The sequence below is a fragment of the Notothenia rossii genome, assembly GCF_949606895.1.
Source record: "Notothenia rossii genome assembly, chromosome: 2".
Lineage (NCBI taxonomy): Eukaryota > Metazoa > Chordata > Actinopteri > Perciformes > Nototheniidae > Notothenia > Notothenia rossii.
Genome location: NC_136904.1, coordinates 18,583,604 through 18,603,749, shown reverse-complemented (window position 1 = coordinate 18,603,749; position 20,146 = coordinate 18,583,604). Strand labels below are relative to the sequence as shown.

At 38.5% G+C, this 20,146-nt stretch overlaps 1 protein-coding gene across 2 annotated transcripts in view; it reads right to left on the bottom strand.

Moving 5' to 3' along the window:
• Window positions 1-20,146, bottom strand: part of galnt18b (UDP-N-acetyl-alpha-D-galactosamine:polypeptide N-acetylgalactosaminyltransferase 18b) — a 92,052-nt gene that overhangs the window by 68,296 nt on the left and 3,610 nt on the right. The window lies entirely within an intron of this gene.

The window sequence follows — 20,146 nt, the reverse complement described above, 5'->3', positions numbered from 1 at the left end:
GCCTCTGGGAGAAGCTGTCATGAAGCATCTGTCACTAAAGACAGTGCAATCACTGGCTCTGGCATCCGCCAAGCGAGTCAGTGACTTCATGCGCTATCTCTGCATCTTTCACGCACCTAATTCGTCCCAGGGCAAACTAGATTGTTGCTGAGGCCCAATCCTACCTTCATCCTAAGGTGGTTGGTTCAGATACCCCAATTGACATTGAGGCAATTTTCTTCGCCGCTGTGTCCCCCCGGGGAACAGCAGTTGAATTTGCTATGTCTAGCCCGTGCTTATGCACTTATGTGGACAGATCAAGGGAGTTTTGTGTCATAATGACCAACTCTTTGTGTCCTGGGCTAACCCTTACAGGGATAGGCCCGTTACTAGGCGATGGTTCTCCCACCGAATGGTAGAGACCATTGCTTTGGCCTATACGAGTCGGAAATTGCGGGCACCTTCGGGTTTCGTGCTCTTTAGACTCGGGGTCTGGCTGCACCCTGGGCTGTTTGCTCAAGGGTGTTTCCATCCAAGACATTTGTGCAGCGACGGGCTGGTCCTTGCCGCTCACTTTTGTCCGCCTTTACAGGCTAGACGTCTCTGCTCCCAGTGTGGCCCGAGCAGTGCTGGGCGCCCCGCTGAGTCAGAGCTGATTTTCGAGATAAGCTCGCCTGGCAATACGGGAGTTACGATTTCCCATAGTGAGACATCGAAAGGAGTGTTATGAATGAGAACTATAGGTTACTTATGTAACCCCAGTTCTCAGAGTAACATGAAGTGAGATGTCTCACCAGACGGCCCTCCTTGCTATGGTGAAGCGAGAAGAGGTGCTTATTTTGAATGACGCATGAGTCGTGGCGCAAGCTACTTATAGGGGGTGGATTCCCTGATGATGACGTCGAGATCACCCGCCAATCAGAATTGGCGTAAATGAGATTGATGCTTCTGTTTGCTCCGCGATGAGGCTCATCCCATAGTGAGACATCTCATTTCATGTTACTCTGAGAACTGGGGTTACGTAAGTAACCTATAGTTTTGCGTGCATATGAGACACAAATGGATACGGTCGGGTCTGAGAAGACCGGAAGCTGTGTGGTCCATAAAAACATGTTATTACTCAATATCAAGCCACGATTATTGATTTTATTTTAAATCGTATAATGTCTGACTTTTTTTGCCGTCCGTGAGGAAAAGAAATGGGGCTCAGAGCCTCAGAATACTGAAATTTGTATTTTTTTAAATCTTTTTTTTCCTTTGAATTTGTTATCCTTTTCTAAATAACACACTGTTATTTACTCAACATTAACACACAATTATCCTTGTTTTTATTTATTCGTTTAATTCTATAATATTGGGCTTTTTAGCCGTCCGTCAGGAACTGATTTTCAAAATAAAGTCACCGGAAACAGACATAGGCCCGGTTCAAGCTCGATGATTGGATGTTGTAGCCGCAATGCACGCTGGGATATGGTGTTTCCCCAACCCAGTCTCACAAAAAAAACGTGTAATAACTATGTTGGTCCACAACGTAGGACGTAGTATTTCTACAGAAACGCCTCTGAAATTGTAAGATCCCTACGTTTTTTTTCACCATTCATTCCAATGGCTGGTGTCTATTTCACATGATCTTCAATGTATGTAAGTTTAGAAACTATTTGTAGCTGTTTACAATTAACAGTTTGAAATGCTGTGTCCTATTTAAGATTGTAAAGTGTCTAACTTTGTTGACCCAATATGACACATGTTTAAGCATTTAGTTAATCAGTATGGTTACATGCACACCAGAAACCAGGGTATTCTTACAAATTGGACATTGCATTTACATGCATTTAGTATCCGGCTTACTGGACAGCAGGTCAGTGATCAGTTTTTTCCTAAACATTTTTTGAAGCGTGGCTTACTTTTCTTCCCTGTATAAGGTATCTGTACGACACATTAGTTGTAGAGAGGGAAGTGGTAGTCGTACATAGTTTAGTGTTTCGCCACAGAAGATTTCGGTTCATATTGAATCTTTTGCTTAAAGGTAGGGTATGTAAGTTTGAGAAACCGGCTCGAAATACACTTTTTGTTATATTCCATGGAATGCTCTTAACATCCTGATAGCAATGAATATCTTAAGTGCTTTGACAAAAAATCAATTAAAAAATGTCATCTGTGGAAGCCGTAGTACTGTAAAAAGCACGACCAATCATTTTAGCCGGCCCGGCTAAAATAACTGGATGGCCTACCTGCCTGTGAGCCTTCCATCTGGTGCACAAACTTATCTCGTGCCCTCATTGGTCATGTGCGTGTTGGAGGAGGGGCTCTATAAGGTAGTAGCAGATTTTCTCCGGTCGTGTATTTTCAAATTCTTGCGATCTCGAGCTGGTTTCTCAAACTTACATACCCTACCTTTAAGACGGGGGAAAGATCAAGCAAAGTTCACGCAAAATGTCACATTTAGCATGGATGCACTGTCTATCTGCTTAGAGTGCCTAAAAATACAATATTGTAATAATGTTCAAGTAGCTAAGATTGTATATTGTAATACACAAGCCAATATTGTCAAAATATATTGCGGGGAACTTTTTACAAAAACATTCAGTATCATAATGTTAGCAAACTGTTCCTAAAATAAGTAATCAACATGCCATGATGTTTCCTCCAAATGTGTGTGCTGTTTGGAATTATGGGTATGAATGTCATCTTGAGGAGATAGTTGGTGTGTGTCAGAGAAGAGACTCTCTGTAGTCGGAGCCAGACCTTTTCTTTACAGTCTGAATAATACACGTAGACCAGTGCCTAGCAGTGGAGGCTGACATATATGTGCGCCTAGAGGCTCCCCTCAGTTTTACTCAGACTTTTGATGAAATGTAATTAATCACAAGGCTGCGTCCTGCCACAGTGGTAGATGAACTCATGGGCATGTACATTGAATATGCAATTGGAAACCTTATGGCTAGAAGAAATATATCTGACCGGGGAAATCAGGTTTCTCTGATTCCCTTTCCCAGGCTTTTTGATATTTAGGTTCAGAATTTAGGTTACTGCTGAAGGAAAGTGTAATCTGGTTACTTAAGTGCATGTAAACACCAACCCACTCTCTTCAGTCTGCGTACAAATGACACGACTTTACACAATGGAAAATGCGTGCAATAGATACGCTAAAGTCCGATTTTGCGTGCTTACAGTATCATACGCCAACTATTCCCATTGAGTTCTGAGTCCGAGTTTTGCGTGCATATGAGACACAAATGGATACGGTCGGGTCTGAGAAGACCGGAAGCTGTGTTGTCCATAAAAACAACACATTTTATAGAAGTGGTAAGGAAAATGGGAATATATATATTTATCTTGCCACAGATCAACTGCACTTTCCTGCTTAATGGTTGCCTTTGACACAAGTATCAGTCTCCCAGAAACATCTCTATATCAGAGGATGAAACTTGGGCTTTTTGTGTCTCACTTGCTGCAAAAGAGACGCTGACAAGAAAGGGAGAGAAAGTGAGACAAATGCTGAGAAGTAGAAAATGGGATCGTAGAATAGACTCAAGACGAATAATGGATGAAGCTCTTAAGGTTTGATAACTGACAATCCATTCTCAACATCTGCAAGTAAGGTCTGGACAACAATATAAATCAAGATTTCTTCCATTTCTGTTTAGAGAAGAAGAAATAACCTGTGGGTCAAACTGTGGAGGAGGGATAAAAACTGCTGGAAATGTGTCTAACCCAGGAACTAAGAAATTCAACCAAATAGACACATAAGAAATGTACTTTGTTACACATGAAATTGTGTTTCCGAATGTTCATGATTTACTGCAATTAGAAGTGTCATCTCATCATTGGGAAAAAGAATATTGTTTTTTTTTCAACAAGTGCCAAATGTAATGAGGTGTTGTCATAATGATTGATATTTTGAACAAGCACAACTTGGATAGTTTTATGTTTATCTTATCAAAAGTTTTCCCACTACACAGACCTTCAACAAGAGAAGAATCACTATAAAAGCAGCTTCAATATGAGCTTTATTTAAATGTATTTTGCTCACATTATGTGGTTTCTTATTTGACATTTCTGTTTCCTAACATCTGCCACACTTGCTTCTCAGCTAAGTCAATGTCATATTTGTTGTTTGCCCTTGCCTTTAATGGAGACATTTTTTAATGAGACCTTTGATGTTTCTTTTTGATCTCATCTGGGATTTTATTTTCTCCTGTTCGCCTTGTTTTATTGCTTTCATGTAGAGAAACATGTGGCATCCTGCAAATTAAGAGCTGTGTAACTGAAAGACAGATTGATGGAAGGTCCAGGAAATACATTAAAAAAATGTTGTGGCTTATGTTGAATGATTTAAGGCAGCAGTATTGGTATACATATTGCATGTGTCCAATGTGTGTCCAAACTGTCGACCACAAAAATAGACAGATTCAAATTTTAACTTGTGACTACATTTCTGTCACTTGTTCTGTTGTTGTGACTGAGGGTGCATGCAGCAATAAACCAGATAGCGAAGTGATTTCCTGGGAAAGAAAATCAAGACTAACGGCCCGTCCACACTACAGCTTCGACAGCTTCAAAAACGGTTTCCAACGCGTCTGCCCATTCACTTTGAATGGGGTGATGACCAGTGCTTGAATTGGAATAAAAAAGGTGCCAGTACTCTAAATCATCAACAAGTATTTCGCACAAAGTCATAGTATATCCTATAATGCTGGTGGGTTTGTCTCTTTACTGTATATTTTAGAAAGGCTTACTGTACTTAAACAAAATGACTCAGGGTGCATCTGAGATTAGAGGGGGTGCAGTGGTAAAGTGCTATTTTTATAAGTGGGGAGTGGACCTGACACCCTCTAGTCTAGGGGGGTCCGGGGGCATGCTCCCCCGGGAACATTTTTTTTAAAATATTGAAGTTAGATGCATCAATCTGGTGCACTTTGAGAGCAAAATGAAGAGATATATGGATACCTCTCAACATCCATAATGAAACAACTGTAAACAGATTTACTTTTTCTTTATGGATATAAAAGAAAGTAAAGCTTGACTCCTACTGGCTGGTTAAATGACTCCTCGTCCCTGAGGCCACTACCAGTTTTTTGTGCCATTTTGCTGGATTTATTTGTCAATAGCGTTGCTGCACAAAGTGATAGCCCTCTAGTTTAAATCTACAACCCAAAAAGAAACATATGGAGATGGGTTACTATTTCAAAAAAATTGCAAATCTATTTGGGAACAGTGGGGCCGGGCCTCAAATCCTATAGGGGGTTCCGGGGGCATGCTCCCCCGGTAAGATTTTTTTTTAAATGTTGGACTTAAATGCATCAATCTGGTGCATTTTGAGGGGGAAATAAAGAGACTACACCCATATGAAACAAAAATGTATACATTTAAATAATCATAAAATCATAAGTACATGGCCATAACCAATAACATACAATATCCAATATGAAAAAACATTGAAACTTGTTTATTTATTTGTTTTTGGTTCATTTATAGTTGTGAGTGTGTCTGGGCTCCTGAATCGGCCTCTCCTGTCTCCCTCCTCTCCCCCCTGCTCCTCTTCGAGGCAACAGCAAAGACTAGTTTTAGCTCTCAACAAGTTTATCTTACCTTTTTTCACCTAGTTAACATTTTGTTTGTATTATTCATGCATATTTTACTAATCACTACCCCCTCAAATGGAAATATGTGTTTACATAGATGGTGACCGAACCGTTTGAGACCCACTGAGATAACTTAAACTAAGTTAACTATCTAAAGACTCAAGAGAGTAATTTACCTCACCAGAGCTGTAGTTATCAGCCTCTCAGTCTGACAGCAAAGGACTCTCCCTCCACCTTGTTGTTGAAACAGCTCCTGATATCCGTTAGCGCAGCTAGCTAGCACCAGATGCTAACAACAATACACGTAACCGGTGCGCGCGCTTTCTCGCTCGCTCGCGCCACACATACACCAACACACACCCTCCCGAGCTTGAATGACACACAGAGACCAATCAAGGGCATTAGTATGATCTGTATGAAAGTGGCAATGTCGGCAGGCCACGTCATGTAGACAGCCAGTCACCCTCTGTGAGGCAGAGTCAGACCCACATTTGCGCTGCGTTGCGTTTACAATATATACGTATATTGCCGGCGGCTGAGTACCGGCATTTTACTGAGTACCGGCACCTTGCCGGTACTCAGTAAGAAGTGCCGGTACTACATGGGTAAAAATGAGAAGTGCCGATACTGCGTACCGGTGAGTACCGGCCCAATTCAAGCACTGGTGATGACACGTTGCCTCGCTTTTCGCCAAACTGAATTGTGGGTAGCAGAGCGGAGCTTTCCTGGCGTTTCAGGCTGCAAAAGTTGAACAATGTTCAACTTCTGAAGCCGGAGACGCCGGAGTAGCCAGCGTCAGCCAATCAAATCCCGTTTATGCAAATCTGACAGTTCAATCGCTAGCCAATCAAACCGCGTGCGAGCTGGGAGAGCCAGACCGCAGTTCATTTCCTCATATTCCAAACGAGAAATTACGGTAGCAAATCACCCGGTTATTTACGACCAGAACTATTTACTGGGATACAAACCGGGGGAACCAGGCATGGAGGGAGGTGGCAGAGACAGTGGGTGAAACTGGTAGGTTTTCACCTGCTTGGGGAGTTTGTATATATATATATATATATATATATATATATATATATATATATATATATATATATATATATATATATATATATATATATATATATATATATTGCTCGCATAAAATCCCCGGGGTTTTTTGCTTTGTATGCCGGGGGCGGGACATTCATGTGATTGGTTGTTGGTCGCGGTGCTCGAATAAAATCCCCAAGCTTCAGACACGCCCAGCTCCAAGCTTTTTTTGAAGCTATAGTAACTCCCTTGTCGATGGAAATGCCACTATTTGTTGGGGATAAAAGGTACAAATCTCGGGCGTTAAATACAACATATACTGAAAGAGTTGTCTTTGGAAGAGGCTAAAGTCTAAAAAAAAAAAAAAAAGTGTAAATAAAATAATTGACATGCATTTTGTTAACATTGGTTTCCGTCATATAAAACCTCCGATCCCAGATGCAAGTGTGAATTGGCATGATCATTCATGAGGAAATGGAGAAAAAATTTCCTCAGGCTGTCTCCATTTGCACAAGCAGCTGCTGAATGTGTTGCATCTCACATCATGCTGAAGGTGAAGAAAGGAGCTGAAGGCCAGAAATAAGGCTCATCAGGACTCAACTGAAAATAGGCAGCCAGTGATGAAAAAGGCGTGAAAGACCAGAAACAAGAAGAGTTTATCTTATTGGGACAAGGGATGAACTCACCATGTTAAAGGTCAAGTGAAATATCAATCACTGAAATTGTTTTCATATAACTCAATATATCAAATCACACATTTGTCTCCAGGGACTTTACAGACTCTAAAGCATTCACTCTCTGTCCTTAGACACAGCAGCATTCAAGAAAAAAGCTCACATTACTTTTTTGAAAGACAGTATTGTGCTATTGTCCCTTCCTTCACAACCACAATTGTCAAATATGAATTTTTTTTTAAAACGAGAATAAAACCGTTTTTGAAAATCTCATATTTGAAGGTCAATGTTGTGCAGGAGATGCAATGTAGCTTTACTGAGAGTAGCATGTCATAGAAGAGTAGCTTACAGACATCCATACAAGAAATGTTTCCCGCCCTTTTTTCTCCAATCCGACATTGCGCTGGTTAAATACCCTTTACAGCATTTGGGGAACTCTATGGCTTTCACTCAGAAAGTGGAAGCTAGTTAAGAAAGCTTGATGAAGGGATAAGGTTATTTTATGGTGATGTTAGTTCAAAGCCTTTTCATTTGGATTTCTCACAAACTAAATGATGTGTCCTACATTGTGCAAAGTACATTCTAGCTAGCTGGTTCTCTTTCAAATGACTGCATTTCAAAACTTGCAGCTACGGATACAATCCGGTAAACCCGGCACTCGTATGGCACGTTTTTCATTGATTAAAGTGACATAAAGGAATGTAGAAAATCAGAGTTTAAAACCAAATATGGAACAAAGCAACAGTTAATTCTGCCGACTCTAAGCTGGTTAAACACTGTTTTTTCTTTAATTAATATATATATATATATGAGGAACTCTTTTTTATTGCAAACGCAAATGTTGCACAGATCGAGTGACCATAACTTGGTTTAAATGTTGAAAACAGTAAGGACACTTGTTGATTAATCTCTCATCACAAAGCAGCGAAAGGTTGCTGAATGTTTTTTACAGCATGCAGCTACAGGCAACATAAAACAAGGGGTTAAAACGCAGCGCCCAAAATGAACCCACCAACCAACAGCACATTTTCTGTCTTCAATAAGAAGCATTTCAGCCTGTAGAGCCACAGTAAGTTGGAGAAGTCCAGCGAGTCCATGTGTCGAACCTGAGGCTGCTGATTCAGCGGCACTGGCAAAGAAAGCTCTCTGTACAGAAATGTGTAGTTGCTCTGTGTTTCAGTTCTGTAATCACAGCGGAGCAGATGTGCTCTTGCGCTTTTCATCACGTTTTAAAACCTGCTCTGTTCCCATGAGTCATGACGTATAGGTTGAGGGAGAATTTTATCTCACAAAAATTCCTACAACAATACTATGAGATATATAATTAGCTCAAAAACTCTGAACAGGGTTGCAAGTGTGAAACAGCCCTGTCCTTATCACCGCAAAGCAGATGCTCCACAAAAGCATTTTTGCACCTCAGAACAGGCAGAATGGCTGCTGGCCGCTGCTGATGGCAGCCGCTGCCTCTGTAGCGGACTGACAAAGCACTGCCTGACGGCGCTCCCCCTATCATGTTTTGTCAGAAGATCCAGGCACTCCCCAAGCCTTTTAGGAGTGCAGTCTTGTGAGACAAAGGGGACATTAAAACATATTTAATGTGTAACCATCCACATTAACTCACCACTTTTTTTATGTTTATGGATTTGTTAATGAGAAAATAAAAACATGATTTGTCTTTATTACAACAAAAGAGGCAAATTATCTTGTGACCACAAACGCTGCACTTTTCTGAAAGCAACAAGGTCAACCTTGAGACGACTGCAGACGGTAACTGAGAGTGTTGTAAAGAAATGATTCTGGAGCTGTGAGGCAGACTGTTGTTCTCATCAGTACGCAGTTCATCTGAGAAGTCCCCAAGCAAATATAAACCAAGCTCCTAACAATGAATCAGATCTACTTTTATGCAAAACATTTCCATTCTAAAAGACGTTTGTGAATATTTGATGACTCCCAGGAAGTGGGGATGTGAATGCAGAAACGACTGCTTAACAATTTGATCAAAATCCTTTATGTGCTCACAGTAATGTTAATTTAAAGCAATACAGAATAAGAAAAAAGGTACAGAGTGGCATGTAAGTTCTAGCTTTCCAATTACTTGACTTTATTCTTTCTTCAAAGAGGCCTTTACATCTTTTGTTATTTGCCTTTGCTGTTATTTTGTTCATCTTGTCTTGAGTTCTTTAAAAGAGGACTTGTTATAAACATTTAACTTACTACGACTCAAATGCAAGCAGTAATTGGCTTTACATTTATGTATACATAAACGTGTATCTGTACTTTTTTGTCTTTAATAACATGTTAAATATCTTTAAAATGATTGATTTTGTTATTGTCCGGATGGCCGAACTAAATATAATTCTGTATCTTTCATATGAATGGTGTGCTAATAGAAATGTTTGCTTTGTTTTGAGGAAGTAAAAATATAAAATAAAGACAGTTAAACATCTCTTAGTATTTAAAGATATTTTTGCTACCAATAAGTTATTTGGTTGAAACAATGACGTGAGGGCAGCAACCAAAGCTTATTTAAATCATGACTTTATCTAATGAATATGAATACTGTTCATTTATTTACTGTCTTTTCAATAAACAAATCGGAAACTATAGTTTCAAAATAGCAGACCTATCTAAAGCCAAAAGTGACTGCTTAAGAAACTATTTGTTTGTGCAAAAAACAATCCCAAATAAGTAGATATTCTGTTTAATATCATATAGGACAAATATAGCTAGAATAATTTTTTTGCAACATTCCAAAACCTACTCATGTAGAAAATGGTTACATGTGTTGACCTATCATTTCAGCTGTAGGTCACGTCTATGTACGCAGTAAGCAGGTTTTTAAAAGGCAGAAAGACTCAGGCTGCTCATAAAGTGGCTCGACAGTTCAGGGCTCAACAGTAACGGTTGCCAGGTTGCCATTGGCAACCATTCAGAAAAAATGTCAACCACTTCTTGGCCTTTGGTTGCCATTAGTGGCAACCAGTTTTTAACATGAAGAAATAAGGACAGCAAACAGCAAAATGTGCTCCCCAAAATAGATAAATGTGAATTATTTGTTGTATTACGAGTGATATTTAATTATTGTTGTGACCAGTCGGAACCTGATACTTAAGTTGCACGTGCATTGGTATGATTACGGAGCCAGAAAGCGATGCACGTATACTCGCCTGCGGGCTCGCTCAAGTTGGCACAGCGTTACAAATGTGACGTCAGATTGGCAGCAAATCTGTATCCGCTCGTTGTACCCCTGTTTTTAAAAGATTTGGGTACGGAGGAAAAGAGAAAGGGTTTTATTTTCTGACGCTGCGTGAGTTCCCCGACGCACCGGGGACACATATTTATGTATAAAGGACATCACAAAGTGCATTTTGCATGATAGGTCCGCCACAAAACCAACCAAATCGGAGAACTCGAGAAGGTCAATTCTGATTGGCTGTTTTGTCTCCAATCATATCTTCTATCTGAGGTATGGAAAGAGAGGGATTTTAGGTTGCCATGAAGTTTGGCCAGACTAATACATTTCTAATGTTAAATAAATGAAAACCATTCACAGTTAACAATTAGATATTAATTATTAATGCCATAAATGATTGCATACAATTACAGTTTCATATTTCTCCAGTATGATAGCCGTCAAACAGAAGTTAAATCCATTTCTATCTTATTCTAAAAATAAAGACTTTTAGTGGGTTAAGTACATTCTGCTCCGTTGTCCATTCATTTCCGGTAAAAGTTCCTTCAAAAATAAAAGTCCCGATCTTATTACTACCAAAATAAAAGTGCAAAAAACGAAAACTTTACCATAGGAAAATATTGGCATAGAAATATAACACATTTTAAATGTATTAGTCTGGCCAATGACAGAACCACAATCAAGACTTCAATGCTGAAGGGCCAATGGATCTATGTTGGGGATCAGCAAAAAGGTCAAGAAAACCCACATTTGAAAGGGAGACAGCGGATGACCAAGAAACTAGTGACTTGCTCAATTCATTTTTGAGGGATCTCTGAAGAACATGACAACAGCTGCACCACTGGTATTTTGTATACATTACATTACATTTAGCTGAAGCTTTTATCCAAAGCGACTTACAATAAGTGCATTCGACCAAGAAGATACAAACTTGGAGAAAACAGAATCATATAAGTACATCAGGTTTCATAGAGCTAAAACATTTCAAGTGCTACTCAACTGGCTATAGATAAGCCGGTCCTTTATTAGTATATACATGTAAGTGCTTTGTTAGTAATTCTATCGCTCAAAGTGGAGTCGAACAAGAGGAGTTTTCAGTCTGCGCCGGAAGATGTGCAAGCTATCTGCTGTCCTGATGTCAATGGGGAGCTCATTCCACCATTTTGGAGCCAGGATAGCAAACCGACATGTTTTTGCTGATGAGAACTTGGGTCCCCCTCGCAGTGTACCAGCAATTGAGGGTGGACAAGTTTACTACCACTTAGGTGTCAAATAATTGTGTTAATTACTTATTGTAATAAAGTATTTGAACATTCTTTTGTGTCACATTTCCATTATTAAGTTGATGTATAACTGTATAGTATCTTAATTATTTAAAATATAAGGTGACCGTATTTTCAGTTTTGCCAGCCTGGCAACCACATTTAAAAGTTAGCGTTGAGCCCTGCAGTTTGTCATGACCTTGAGGCATTCGACACTCCGTGTGTCAGAAACAGAAGAGGACATCTGAGTCCTGAAGAAACATTTTACAGATACTCCAGACGATCTTTGACTGTGACCATACAGCGTCTTAAATGTAGTCCTGTGAGGAAAAGGTTGAGTGGTTGTGGAATACAAATCTTTTACAACGTGTTTATTTCACGAACATGATCTAAAGTTTCACACAATGATTTAAACCCTGACAGAGTCGTAAAAAACTTCATGAGCACAGGAGGTGAATCTCACTTTGGAGACTCATCTTACTACTTTGACCAATAGGATACTTCCCTCAAGTGACACCTTTTCTATATATATTATATACTAACTACACAATGGTTCTAAATGTTTATCCACGCAATACAGAGGGGTAGATTGTGAGTGAGTTGTTCAAAAAATTATCACAAAATATTAATTAAGAAATATCTGTTTTCTATAAATCTTGTCCATGAATGTGGTTTTCTCCATCCTTTAAATTGGTTAAGCAATTATAAAACCTTGACATTTTAGTGAGAATCTATAATTTAAGATATAATTTGATTTTATGAAAAGTGGAGATGCTGAAAAATGTATTATTATTATAATAACACAACATCTGCCGAAAGATGAGCTCAAACATGAATACAATTTGCCAGAAAGTAGAAATGCTAATCGACAAATGTGTTATTAATTATCCTTCAATAATAAGCCAAACTCAAACATGAATATAATTAACGGCTACTTTCTGTGATTCATAACAAGATTTAACGAGGCTTCGGCACTCTGTTTGTGAACTCAAGCAATCTCTGCCTGTTGAAGAATGCTTCCATCTTTATTGTACATGCACTTAAATTTGATCTGGATGAGGATGGTGCAAATAAGAGAGAATTGATTTGCAACATTTAAAGTAATGTGGGTGCAAGTAAAATAAGTGCAGTTGTGTAAAAGCAAAGCCTGCTGTGAGGAAGAGAGACTTGTATCACTGTCAGTTTGTGGAACATGAAGCCTGTGACTCTTCTGGAGAGAAGAAAAAAGCGACGGACAATCTGTTTTTGAAAAACAATATATGACACAAAAATAAATACTGTATTTCCCTCTTGTTTTTCAAAATGGGTGTCAGTTGGTTCATAAAAACAAAACAAAATACATTTGAACTGTAATTATTTTGTAGGGCATTGCAAGAAATATCAAACACACATGCATATACGGGCTTCAGAATGTTTTCAGTTATGTAATTTTTAAATCAACCAGAGTCGTGAGTCATAAATCCTTCTTGCTCATTTCTTATTTCAGAAATGACAAACCCGGCAGATTTAGGCAAGATGAAAAACATGGACAACCTCTGCAATTATTACAAATCACAGGAAGACGCCAAAAAATACCTTTCTGAGGGAACAAAGCTTCAGTGTGATAAACTGCAGAGATTACAATTAACATGGGTGGTGCATTCAAGGATGATCTGACATCCGAGGTTGGAAAGTCCTTTAACAGCACACCCTTTAATGAAAAAAGTTAAACACAACATCCGTGCACGCAGATTTTCTGGATTGGAAATGCATTACTTTGTGGCAGACAGCTGAGATTCTTCTACATCAGCAATGGATTAATGGTGAGTGAAGGTTGGGAAAATGTATTTTGATAGATCTCAATTATAGTTAGTGCTGATGAATCTCATTTCGAGGCCATGATAATTCTCTTCTGTCTCATCGAGTCTCACCCTGTAATCCATACCCACCGACCCTCCCCCACCGTAACCTCACATCGAGACCAGCCGACTCAAAAATGACGAATCGAACACTGACGACAGAGGTCCACTGTCTTACAGAGGGGACAGCAGAGTGGAAAAACTGAAGCTTTAATAAAACGCATGAAAAAATACTTCTGTCAACAAAAATCATGTAGTCACAATGTTGTGGAATTATGTTGACGTTTTTTGATAGGCTGTGACTGATTGGATTTTTTACTGACTGCACATGAAAACATTTTATTTTTGATTTACTTATTGATGTCCTGCAACTGGGTGACTAACGGGAGGGCTACCTCTGTATGCTTTCTGCCCTCCCGCTTCTACACATTTTATTTGTTTTTCGGATGCATAAACCGTCTAATTGTTAAAATAGTAGAATAAAAAAAAAAAAAATGTATGTGTTCTTAATATAAAGTAAGGCTCAGTTAAACGTCTACTTTTTTTAAAGTGTACTTGGCATATTTGCTTTTATTTGTTGTTTTTAGTGTCCTTGTTTGCCTTGGTTAAGCTGTGTTAAGTAATCGAGAAGTAAATTAGTCAATCAACCAAAAACTAATATTAACGACTAATCCATCCATTGTTATTTTACAGACAGCTTGATTATTGGATTTGCCAATACTCCAATCTGCACATTAGAGAGGTATTCAAATGGATGTTGTTTTGCAGTCTTATTGTACTGGCTGATGTAGGCGATGTAAGCCGTAACGCAGTTGTATATTGAGTGCCCACACTCAGTAACCACTTCAAACTGTTGATTATTAAACTGTGAAGGGTTTGCTAGTAAATTGACATGCATTGCGTTTTCATCCCTAGAATAAAATTAAGAGAAGAAAGAAGAAGAAATACTTTATTAATCCCCTACGGGAACAATTCTTGTTTAATTCCGTCATGTTTAAACACATTACACACACAAGCTTGATATACATGAACAGAGGATATAAATGCTCAAACAGAACCACATGCAGGCTAGGAGAAGGAGAGTGAAGAGGGTGCCAGTTGGCACCTCTCCAGATACCAGTCCACACTCCGTATTCTTTTGGTCCGATCGGGACGTGAACCGGCGACCCTTCGGTTCCCAGTCTAAATCCCTACAGACTGAGCCACTGCCCCACATTATCAGTATAAAATGGGTTATTGTTGCAAATGAGATAGTAGCGAGCAAGTTCCCACAATACATGACAAACACGGTGCAGTAAGTCTACATGTTTATAAACTAACTGTAATGCAATATGGGAAGCAGTTACCATAGTCAATTTGTCTACAACAATGTGAATAAATTCAACCTAATATTCATTCATAGCTTTTAAAATGTTAATGTGTTTACAATTCCATTTGATTAAATGGTCTTTAAACATTACTCTATCTAATAATGCTTTTATCAATCAGTGTTTGTTACTTTGCTTTTTGGCATTAAAGTCCATATATTTACATATGTAGAAGTGTAGTGTTTCTGCAGCTTACACTCGAACCAGAGGCAAAAAACTTTTGCTTGAATTATACAATGGGTTTGAAAATGTGTGCTGACAGATTGGATCATGGAGTCAGATGAGTTTTTTTTTTAAAAACGACTGCTCGACTGCATGAGCAAATGTCTCAATGTTCATAAAGCAGAAGAAAACACTTTGTACATAATAGCATGGGTTTGTTTGAACCAGAGCACGCGTCCTCACTTAGGGCCATTAAATATGAGAAAGAAAGTGCAGAGGAGAGTGAGACGAACAACTGCTTTAAAACTACAAAGCAGGAAACAACAAAGCACTTCAATGTGTCCCTTCTACTACTGAACTTGCTGAAACACCATCAGAGATTTCCCACACTGGTCAAACATCTTTGAATGCAGCTCTAGGCATATCGCAATTAATTCATAATCGGCTCATAGCAATTATTTAAGCCGACTGTGATCACTACGCATAATCTCTGGATTTCCACAATCAAGGGAATTTTAAATATGTGGCAACAAAGTGAAATATGTGCTTTCCCCTCACCCTGAGCACAAGGTTCCCACGTTTAAAAAAGAAAATGGGGAAAAAAAGCTGTCCAGACAAGTAGCTGTTGTCTGTGTCAGCTGATACAGGATCATTTACAATGCTTACCCAAGCAAGATGATGACAGAGAGATGTCGATAATGTATCTTTTGACTTACAGCGGAGAGTCTCCTCTACAGGTGTAACGGTGCGTTTGACGGCTCTGGGGAAGGATTATTCTGGAGGTGTCACATCCAGCAAGCTTTTTTTATTGTATAATACACATAAAATATGTGTTAGGTGTTATAAGAGTAGGTCCAGGAATAGCTTAGTGTGCAGTGCAAGTGAGAGTGGTGGGAGACAGGGGATGGCCATCTGATTGGACAAGAGAACATTACATTTGTCCAGTGGTAAATATACAGTTAAAATGCACAATATTTAATTTGAAAAATAAATGTTTTTCCAACTATACTCTTCAAATAACAGATATCCAGTTGTTGCAGCAAGGCAATTTGCCACTTTAAGCAATCTCCCCGTCTCCAAAACAAACATAGCAGTAACACCAGTACAATGAGATAAATAAGCAGGCCGTAGGATGGAGGGCCAGCTATCTTCTAAAGTCAGCTTAACTAGTTTCACTGATAACTTAAATATCTAGAAGTTCAGCAAGTGTTTTACTGGAAAAGATTTCATCCGCAGAGGTTTTCTCCTGTTCAAGATAAAAAAATGTAACATTAACATTATGTTGCATTAGGTTGGTTTTTTAAGAACAAACTATCTATAATAGATCTATTTGCCAACACCTGGATCATTTCAATGAGTAGCTAAGCCGTAGAAATCAACAACAAAGATGTAGGCGTGGGTGCAAGTCAAAAACAATAGCACTGCTGTGTGGCATCAAAGGAACAGAAAACGACAATTAGATCGGTAATCACAATCAAGCGTCAACTAAAATCTAATCTAACGATTGTGACAGCCCCTATGAAGCTGTAAACTTATCCAGAGAACATTTATAGTGTTGCTTAACCAAGACTGAGCATTTCATATCAGAACATCACTGTGTACCAATGTACAGATAAATGGCTTGTTGTCAGCTTGAGCTGAGATGTAAATCTCATACAGTCACAGCTAAACCTGATTTCAGTCTGACTTACAAAGGTTGTTTCCATTTTTTGTTGTGGCTACAGAAAATCAGTGGGGAATAAACTATACTGAGGACATTTGCAAGAGTGAACTGATCTATTTAGTGTAAATTGTCAGGGGACGACCTTTAAATCGACACTCTTGTAAGAGGCTTTTACACGTCTAATTTATTCTCATCGTGATGACTTGGCCCACAGGAGTCAGAATAATTAATTGTTTTCATTACCAAACAATCTCCAGTGCATTCATATCTTTGGATTTCAATAGATTCTCGATTTATTGGAATTACCAACCAGAATATCTCCCTGTTTTATATTCCCACTCCTCAGCCCAGACACTCTCTCTCCCTCTCACGTCGGCTGCATCCTGCCTACAGGCGGCAAACTGCTGACAGATGAGTCAGACTTGCAATAAATCTACAGCAGAATGTTTATAGAGGCCATGGTTACATTTATTTCTTATTTATCAGTTATACAGAACAGCATAGCATCTTTCTCTTTACTCTAATTCCACAGATGCCTGATTCGCACAATTGGTGCACAGTGATGAATTCATAAAAACCTTTAAGGGTCTATTAAAAGCTCTCAAATTTGCATACATCTCTCTGTCCCTCTAAATATGCACATTGTCCTACCTTGCTGCTCACTGAATAGGTCATGAAATTCAGCCAACAGGAAATATTCTCTCAATAAATGTTTTCATTTAATCACATAATCTGGTGGAGCCTAACTGATAAATCAGCCAATGTTAGCAGTTAGCCGATATGTGATGTGAAACTGTAATACAGAAATTCCCCAAAAATGTTTGTCGTCACTTAAACACACCAGAGAGACTGACAAGTACTTTTAACTGTAAAATACTGCTGATCTTAAATGTAGTCTCTAAATTGGTGATGCTCCCATCAGTCTCTGTTGGTGGGATGGTGTATTGCGTAACCTGTAGCATTGATGTTTTGAGTAAATTAGCCTGCTGACATCAGCTAATGCTAACACAAGCATGGCTGTTGACTCCTTAGATTGTTTAAATATCAATATTGGTATTGCCATTATCTTAAAAAATATTTTATCTATTTGTATATAAACTGTTTTTAAATGTAGTCTCGAAAGCATGCATGTATTGTGTGTAACTGTTGCATGTTTAAAAACAATTCAGACCTCATGCTATGTCTATTACAATATAATGGGTACTCCAAAACACTCGTCGCTCATTCAAGTTTTCAAGACAGATTGGCTTTTTTGGGGGAATTTCCATTGAAACCTTGTTTTTGTTTTTTTAACGATAAACCCACGATAAATGAGCCATTCACAAGATTGGATGAGTTCAGTATACCCCAAGGACCCAAATACCTCCTGTTTGTGATCACCACAAACACATGGCAGAGCTTCTACTCCTCCGTCTTCCTTAACAATATTATATTTGTAAAGGTATGATTTATTGCTGAACTGCTGTATTGGATTTCAGTAAATATTACAGGTGTTTCTAATGAAGTGCCCATTACTTGGCAGCCTAGGGTTTTTCCACCTCATGCGCACCCTACCTCTCAGTCAGCACCCAGCAGCAGTCCTCAGCTGCTCCTGCTGCTCCCCATCACCTGCCCCTCATGCACCCTAATTAGACACTCAGTTAATGCTCATTAACACCAGAGCCTTCTGACTGATGTGTGCCACTATGGTAAGTCAAACCCCATTAATTAAGAGGAGGGCATTTTTTTATCTATTTAGTTTCTTGTAAATACTCAAATAAAAATAAAACACATAAACAAGCTTACAAAGGGTTCATTGTTATAAATAATTATCACCTGTGAAATAAATCTACAATCATGCACTATCTGTAAGACCATGTAAGAAACAGAAAATGAGCTTTCAAGCTTCCAAAAGTGTTGGAGAAAAAAGTTGCATGAAAGAATGAAACATCCAAATCAACACTGCAAGCAAACACTGCAGCTCTGGGAACATGAAGCCCATCCTAAAAACATTACCCATCTGTTTCTGTTAGTGGAGATATTTGGAAGACATTTAGTATATATTTAATACCTTAAGTATACCCATTTAGACATCTCATATCAAATATAAATTAAGTAATAAACATAAAGAAGGATAATGAAAAAAGTTGCCTTCATCTAAAAATGTATCAAATGGGTCTTTTAACTATTCTCTCACAAAGTATTGAGCCTTTTTCCAAGAACGTGGAAGTTTGTGGAAGTGTAACTTTTTACTGCCGCATACCACAGCCTGCCTGCACAAGCATGCATTCAAACACCTGCACACATCCATGCATTCACATGTTCCTTCAGCGCTCAATACATTTCACAAATGTATTCTGCAGCTGCCCTCATGGTGGCTCTGGAAAGTCACATCAGATAAATATCCAAATGTAACTGTCCTCTGCGCATCAGTGGGGACGCTGATTTACTGAGTTTCTCAATTGACTTGAAGGCTGGATTAGCTTGAAGCAATCTAGAGAACTGTCGCTATCGTTTGCAGCTAAATCAGCGCTGTGTTAATGAATGCCTCTCACTGGCCTCCTGGCTGTCCTATCAGAGCGCATGTTGATAATACACATCCTCAGAGGTTGAAGCAAGCATCAAACAAGCTGCTTTTAGTAATATAACAGCATGTCAGTCAGACTATTGATTCACACTCATAGATTACACTGTCTGCATTGAAAATATAATAATCAGGATATCTCTAGCCTTATTACCATAAACATCACCTTTTTTTTTTAAACGATTAAACTGAGGCATTGAGTGTGTTCAATAATGGTTTCATCTTTAAGCGATAAGTTGATTGAAAGAAAATGAATTGTAACCATTTCAATTATTAATAATTGTTTGGAGTGTTTTGAGCTTAAAATAAATTGAGAATGTGTTTTTGCTCTACAGATGACAGTTTATCTTAATGTTTTGGAATGAAAGTTGGATAAATGTTAGTTAAGAAGAACTCGCAGCAGTGACTGAGTAATTGTGAATGCCTTTAAATATGTTAAATGTTTCATAGATTAGACAATTAATCAAAACAACAGTCAATTGATTGCTAAATAATACAAATTCTAGTTAGTTGCAGACGTGTCCATTACAATTCAATACTGCTTTATTTATGTATATGTATGTAAATGTATGCCAGGTCAACATATAAACAATAGTTATTGTACAATATATATTGTATACATATATATATATAATATACAATAGTTAAAGAAAAAGATAAACACGGTTTATCAAAAAGGAAAATATACATTAATGTGTGTATATCATTACCAGTGATTAATTGAATGTTTATGCAAAATCTAATGTGCTCTTTTGATTTGGATTCTGAAGTTGAAGCTGACTCTTCTGTAGACGCTCTCTGGTGCAATAACATGTAGAGAGTGCA